The sequence below is a fragment of the Rousettus aegyptiacus genome, unplaced genomic scaffold (genome assembly GCF_014176215.1).
Source record: "Rousettus aegyptiacus isolate mRouAeg1 unplaced genomic scaffold, mRouAeg1.p scaffold_m13_p_7, whole genome shotgun sequence".
Taxonomy (NCBI): Eukaryota; Metazoa; Chordata; class Mammalia; order Chiroptera; family Pteropodidae; genus Rousettus; species Rousettus aegyptiacus.
The window spans coordinates 71,806,235-71,812,932 of record NW_023416310.1 but is presented as its reverse complement, the minus strand read 5'-3'; the positions used below and the strand labels follow the sequence as shown (position 1 = coordinate 71,812,932).

The 6,698-nt window shown below is 55.9% G+C and overlaps 1 pseudogene; it reads right to left on the bottom strand.

Moving 5' to 3' along the window:
• Positions 1-6,006: 6,006 nt before the first annotated feature.
• On the bottom strand, positions 6,007-6,124 carry LOC118605757 (annotated as a pseudogene).
• Between the last annotated feature and the right edge of the window lie 574 nt (positions 6,125-6,698).

Below are 6,698 nucleotides of genomic sequence, written 5' to 3'. Positions count from 1 at the left end.
CCTTGCCGGGTGCGTGTGGGGAGCACCGTGCCGGGAGCACGTGGGAAACGCCCTCCAGAGAGGCCGCGGGCTTGCACTTGGAGTGGGTTGCGTGTGTGAACAGCCTGGCCTGTGTCGATAGGCTGAGCCTCAGAAGCATCACTCTGACCCCAGGTAAAGCCCTTCTTTGTAGCAAAGATGAAAATGCCAGGAGGCCGTGCGTCCGAGGGTTGGCTTGGGAGCTGGGGATGGACGGGTGGCAAGAACGAAAAGCTTTGATTGTTGCCAGGAGCTGTGCACAGGGCTTGCTGCCATGTTTCCCCCGTCCCCTGCCGGGGACAGCGCTGCGGGGTCCTGGCCCCTCAGAGCAGAGGGGACTGAGGCCTGGGGCGCTGGCTACGCGCCCAGGCCTCATGCCAGTAATGGGGGTGGTTGGCTGGATGGTTAGCGAGTCGATCAGTTGGTTGGTCAGTTGGTTAGCTAGTTAGTTGGTTGTTTAGATGGATGGTTAGTCAATCGGTTGGATAGATGGATGGTTAATCGGTTATTTGGTTGACTGGATGGATGGATGATGGTTTCTTGGTTGGTTAATTAGTTGGTCGTTTAGATGTATGGTTAGTCAATTGGTTGGTTGGATAGATGGATGGTTAATCGGTTATTTGGTTGACTGGATGGATGGATGATGGTTTCTTGGTTGGTTGGTTGGTTGGTTGGTTGGATGGATGGATGATGGTTAGTTGCTCGGTCGGTTGGTTGGCTGTCGTTGGATGGGTGGGTGGTTGAGTTGTTGGTTGGTTGGTTGGTTATTTAGTTGGTCAGTTAGTCAGTCAGTCAGTAGTTGTCTCTTGGCCACAGAGCCAGGCCCGAAGACAGCCGACCGCACAGAAGGTGTGTCGCCCTCCACTTTTCCTGTCTGACCTGTGGCCAGAGCCACGTGGAGAAGTTTGCTAGACATGAGTTTCGCCTCCCCTCCCCCGCGTTCGCGGCTGCAGGCAGCACAGCCAGTGGAAGTTGGTGGAGGGGCGGTCAGAGCACCTGCCCCGTGGGGAGGGAGAGGCAGGGTCTTCAGAGAGGCCTTGGCCTTGGCCCCACCACCTGCCGGCCCCTCCAGGCCTGGGTTAACAGGCAGGGCGGGGCTGTTCCAGGTACTGGGCACCCACCTGTGCTGAGTCCCAGGCCCAGGTAGAGGCCGTCCGGGAGGGGACAGGGCTGGGGGAGGGGCCGGGCTGCTGGCTTGTGTGTCAGTTAAGCCCAGGCTCCCACGGCTGCTCCCGGCGTGGGGGGCGCTGCATGTGGAGGGGCCAGGAGCAGGGGCTGCCGGGGGTCGGGGCGGATGGATGGGTGTGCGAGGGGCACAGCCGGTGCAGACGGGGTGCCAGGGCCTGACCCCCCGTCAGCAGCTGCGGGAGCCGGGCTCTGAGCCACACCTGCAGGGAGGGCCCAGCGCTGGGGAGCCCAGTGCCACCACCGCCCATCCAGAGACACGTCGTCGTCAGGCCCAGGGGCCCTCGCACTCACTGCACGCACACCCCGTGTTCACACGCGTGCACGCTCACCCTCACATTCATGCGCATGTACGCCAGTTCTCGAACACCCTCCGCACGCTTGTGCACTCACGTGGCCCCGCACACTCACGTCTGTGCTCACACCTGCACGCTCACACGGTCATGCTCATGTCACACGCATGCGCAGTCTCTCACATTCTCACGAGCAGGCGCATAGATTCACACCCCCACACACTGACTCGCACGTGGACACTTCCATGTATTCTAATCCACACTCACACATACACGTGCACACACACTCTTGCACGCACCCCTGCATTCACACCGCCCTCACGTTCCCTTATCACACATTTGCTTGCACACCCACACTGACGTTCACACGAGATCCTCACACATTCACACTCATGCGTACACACGTGTTCGCTGACATACATCTGCACACACCGTACATTCTTATGTTTCTCTTCACGCTCGTTCTCACAGACACAGGCATACGCGACATGCAGACACTCGCTCCCCATGCACTGCTCATACACATTCACACACACTAACACGCACACATTCTCACACTTCCACAAAGGGGCCGAATTCATTTTACACACCAGTAAGTTAACACAACCCATTCATTTAAAGGTAAACTTCTCATTGTGTTCATCCCAGGAAGTCTGAGAAGTGCGGAGGCGGGCCCGAGGAGGACCCACCCGCCTCGCCAGCCCGAGGGCCTCCGCGCGGTCTGGCTCGCGTCCTCCCTGGGCGCTGCGGCCGTCCGCTCCCGGGGCCCGGCCTGCCGAAAGCGCCTTGCTGGTTTGCGTTCCTCCAGGTTCGTCGTTTTCGTGACGTGGCTTTGTCGTCTGTCACATGTGTCCCCCCCCCCCCCCCGACACCGGCTGCCGGAGTTAGGTTGTCTCCAATTAGTCGCTCTTCCAAGGAAAGCCGCTGGAGTAGTATGGTGCTGGAGCGTTTCGCTACATTTGGATTTATTTTCTTGGGGGAAACTCTCGTCAGTAAAATTTCTGGGTCTAAGGATAAATTTTTTTAAGGCTGGATTGAGCCTTTAGGAGGCTGTAGAAGCAGCAACGTGTCTGGGGTGTGGGCTGAGTGGCTTCCGTGTCTCAGTTCCTGGCTCCAGACGTGGGGGTCACCTCCCAGCTGCCGAGTACCCTGATTTCAAATGTACTAGTTGCCCAGGACATATAGGATCATCGAGGCGTACAAATTAGCAAATGCAGATAAACGGAAATGAATAAAATTCAGATGATGTAAATCTAATCCAAGAGCAACTCTCCAGCGCCCCCCAGCTTGCGTCCAGGGAGGGCAGACGCCTCCTGCTGGCTGTGTCGGGATTGGGGAGTGTGGGCTCAGGCCGACCCTGGTCACCTCCCTGCTTCCTACCCACCTGCTATGCAGGGCCAGGCCTGGGCTCTGACGGCATCACGCCAGGCCATCTATGGAGGGAGACGACGGCCCCTAAAGATGTCCACGCCCTGATCCCCAGATCCCTCGGCCATGTTAGGTCACGTGGCAAAAGGAGACCAAGTCTGCTGACCAGCAGACTTCGAGATGGGGAGGGACATTATCGTGAGGACGCGATGTAATCAATCACAAGGGGCCTTGAAAGTAGAAGAGGGAGGCGCAGACACAGGGAAGGCCGCGCGAGGACTCAGCCCGCACTGCCGGAGGAAGGGGCCTCGAAACGTGACGTGGGCGCCTCGAGAGGCTGGAGAGGGCTTGGAGCTGGGGGCGCCCCGGGGCCCCGCGGGGGCCTGCGGCCCTGACGACACCTCGATGGCAGCCCAGAGAGGCCCCTGTCAGACTTCTGACCTCCGGGACTGCCAGAAAATGAACTCGTGTGGTTTTAAGCCATTGACACAAGGTTAGCAGCAGGAAACGGACACCCCCTCGAGGCCCCCCCACCAGTGGAGAAAAGCCGAGTGGGCCTGAAAGAATGACCAGAAGGGAACGGCCACCATGTTCCCCAATGACAGGTTTTCTGGTGACTTTTTCTCTCTCTCTCCTGTCTTTTTTCCAGATTTTCTACAATAGGCATGGGCGAACCGATTCTGATTCTGAGATGTAAACAAAACAACACATACACATATAAAAATAAAATGAATAAAAATAACTTCATTGGAAACTCGAGGTGGTGTGGAGCTGGGAACAAGGAGCGACCATGTCCATAGCTAGTAAAACGCGAGGGTCCACGGTGCCTTGGTTCCGAAGGCAAGCCGCAGGATACCGTACGGGACGTGAGGACCTATTTTGGTTAGGAAAAAAGTCCTATCAGGACAAGTTTGTACAGAGCCAACTCTGGACCCACTGCAAGCGTACACCGGCCAGTAGTGGAGCGGTCTTGGCAGAAGTGGGCTCCCCAGCGCGAGGCTGGACACAGGCTCCTAGGGGCCAGCGAGTGGCAAAGTTTGGGCAGTTCAGAGCCACCTTGGGGATGGAGACGACCCCCCTTAAATTATGTTGGGATGGGGGGAGCCCAGCCAGCCCTCGGGTGGGTCCAGGTGCCCCTCCCTAGGCATGGGGAGCGGGAGTCACAGAGAAGCCATGAGCTCCGTGAGAGGTTCCCCAAAACCCAGAGGCTCGGCTTCCCTCCCCCCCCCGACAGCCACGGCCCGCCCGCCGGCCCCCCGCCCCAGGCCCCATGCCGGGGACACAGTGCCGCTGCGAGGCGGGGAGGACGTGCAGAGCTCGCCTTTTCACCTTTTCTGATTTTAAAAAAGTTAAACACCCATCTAGAACATCACTCAAAACAAACAGTTTGACGAGTTATAAAGTACGAAGGAGCCGCGTTTGCCACCCGCCCATCGATTCGGCGGTGAGCACCGCGCTGGGTCCCTCCCTCCCGGAGCGGCCGAACCCCTGCGGGCGCCAGCGCCCTGTGCCTTCGGAGTCCCGTCCACAGGCTCCTGTCCGTGGCTTTCTTTCCGGAACGATCTCTGTTTTGCCGATCCCGGGCTGGCCGGCCTGGGGGGCCTCCCCTGGTCTGGATGTGGGCGACGGCATCCCGGGCACGTCCGGTCAGCACGTCCGTGTTTCCCGTAAATTGGCCGCTGGCCTGGATCCAGGGGTTTGATCAGATGGGTTCGGTCCGTCCTTTTCCAATGGCGGTGTTCTTCTTCTTTTTGCCGATTTTGTTTTAAAGGTAATTTTCGACATCGGAACACATCGTTGCGTGATGCATGATGGACTCTTGCTAGTGAGAATGTCCCTTCGTGCCCCTGGGCCTCGCCCACCCGGTCCACTGCCGTTCTTCCCAAGATTCAGTCATTTGTCTTGAGTAAATGCTACCCAGGTTGTTGCAAGCTTCTAGTTAATTTCCAGAGTTGTGAAAAAGTTGATTCTGATCGTTTTTGCCAGGTTTTTGTTTGTTTGTTTTTTTGGTCGTTGTTGCTTTTTTTGGAAGGGTGATGTTTCAAGGGTCCTTTTCCTGGGCTGCTCCTGGCGCCTCGCCTCTTCAGTCAGTGTTGAGGGCTGTGTACTATTCCCCTGGATGGGTGTATGACAGCCTCTTTAACCCTTCCCCTGTCGGGGGACGTTTAAATGGTTTCCGGTCTTTCCTGATTACATACAACGCTGCAAATTAATAATGTGAATGTCTGTCGTTTTACACATGTGCAAGTATCTATAAAATAAATTCTAGAAGTGGAATTGCTGGGTCAAGGGGTACGCGTTTGTAATTTTGACAGATACCACCCAAGCTGTCTCCCGCGGGGATCCGTGGGACCAGTTTGCAGGCCCCCTGGCCGCGTACAAGACTGTCTGCTTCCCGGTCTTGCCAGCAGAGGGCGCGCTCCAACTTTTGCATTTTTCCAGTTTGGTGGGTGAAAAAGAGTGTCTGGGTGTAATTTACTGAGCATTTCTTTTCTGAACAAAGTTGAATACCTTTTCCTATGTTTTAAAGGGGGTTTTCCTTCTTCTGTTATTTTTTTCCCTCTTGATTTGTGGGCGCTCTCTAGATGAGGGTGACGAGGGCCTTTATTTTTGCATGAGCAAGCGCGTGCTTCCCGACGCCGCTTGCCCGTCTGGGGCCCTGGCGAGCGTGGACGGCACAGACCCTGTGGGCTCCACACAGGCTGCCTGGCCCTCCCAGCGAGGCCAGGGCCCGGACCCTCCCGGGCGGGGCCTCGGCTGTCCGGAGAGTCGAGCTCGGGGACACACACGGCTACCGGTTACGTCCCGTCGGTTGGGTAAGCGCTTCCCTTTGCTCGGGTTCCCCTTCTCGTGGATCTGAGTGGCCTTCACCATGTCCCTCAAAACCCGGAGGCCTCGGCGCTCTCCTCGGGGGCTCCGTCTCCGCCAGTGCTCGCCCTTCCAAGCAGAGCGAGTCACCTATTTTGTTGCGTTACTCCTGTACCTCGTTTGGTCTTTCACTGCTAATCGCCGTTATCCTCTTGTATTCAGCTTTTCTTTTTTCTTCCTTTTTTTTTTTTTTTTCAGGTGAGGCAACCCTTGGTCGACCTCACAGATTGCAAGGACCTTGTCAACTTAGAATCCCTTATTTCTTATTTTTTTACGCCGGCAGCACCTGGTCTTCCTAGGTGGTCTCCCATCCAAGGACTAACCAGGTCTGACCCTGCTTAGCATCTGAGATCAGACGGGATCAGGCTTGTTCAGGGTGGCGGGCCGTAGACTGGATTCAGCTTTTTAATCATTTTTTTTTCCTAATAAAATAATGTTCATTTGCAAAATGTAGTGACTACAAACAGAAGGGAAAATAATTTAATCCCCATATTAATATTCCAGAGTACATATATCTTTCTAGCTGTAAGTGTATGTTGAAAAAAAACAGAATGGGATTACGCACTGCAGAAAACTTTGCCCAGGGCTCTTAATGCTCCGTGTGGCGCACACATTTCAGCCTCATATGATCCCCCGTAGCACGATTCGTGCAGCTCGGTGTTTCACTCGGGTTGTCTAACTGATCCCCAACGACTGGACGCTTAGCGGACGTCTAGCTTTTGGCTTTTATAAACAGAGCTGCAGTGAGCATTCTTATAAAATTAATATCTGCATCATTTCTCCTCCAGAATAGAAGTTTTAGAAATAAAATTTCAAGGTCCAGAGGTATTTAGGACGTGAGCTGTCAGTGCGCACTGCTGTGTTCACGCCCAGGAGGAACAGGGACACCCCCGGGTCGCCTGTTCCCTCCCGAGGGTCTGAGCCCCCGGGGAAGGTGCTGGCCAGGCATGGGGTGGGGCTGGCCCC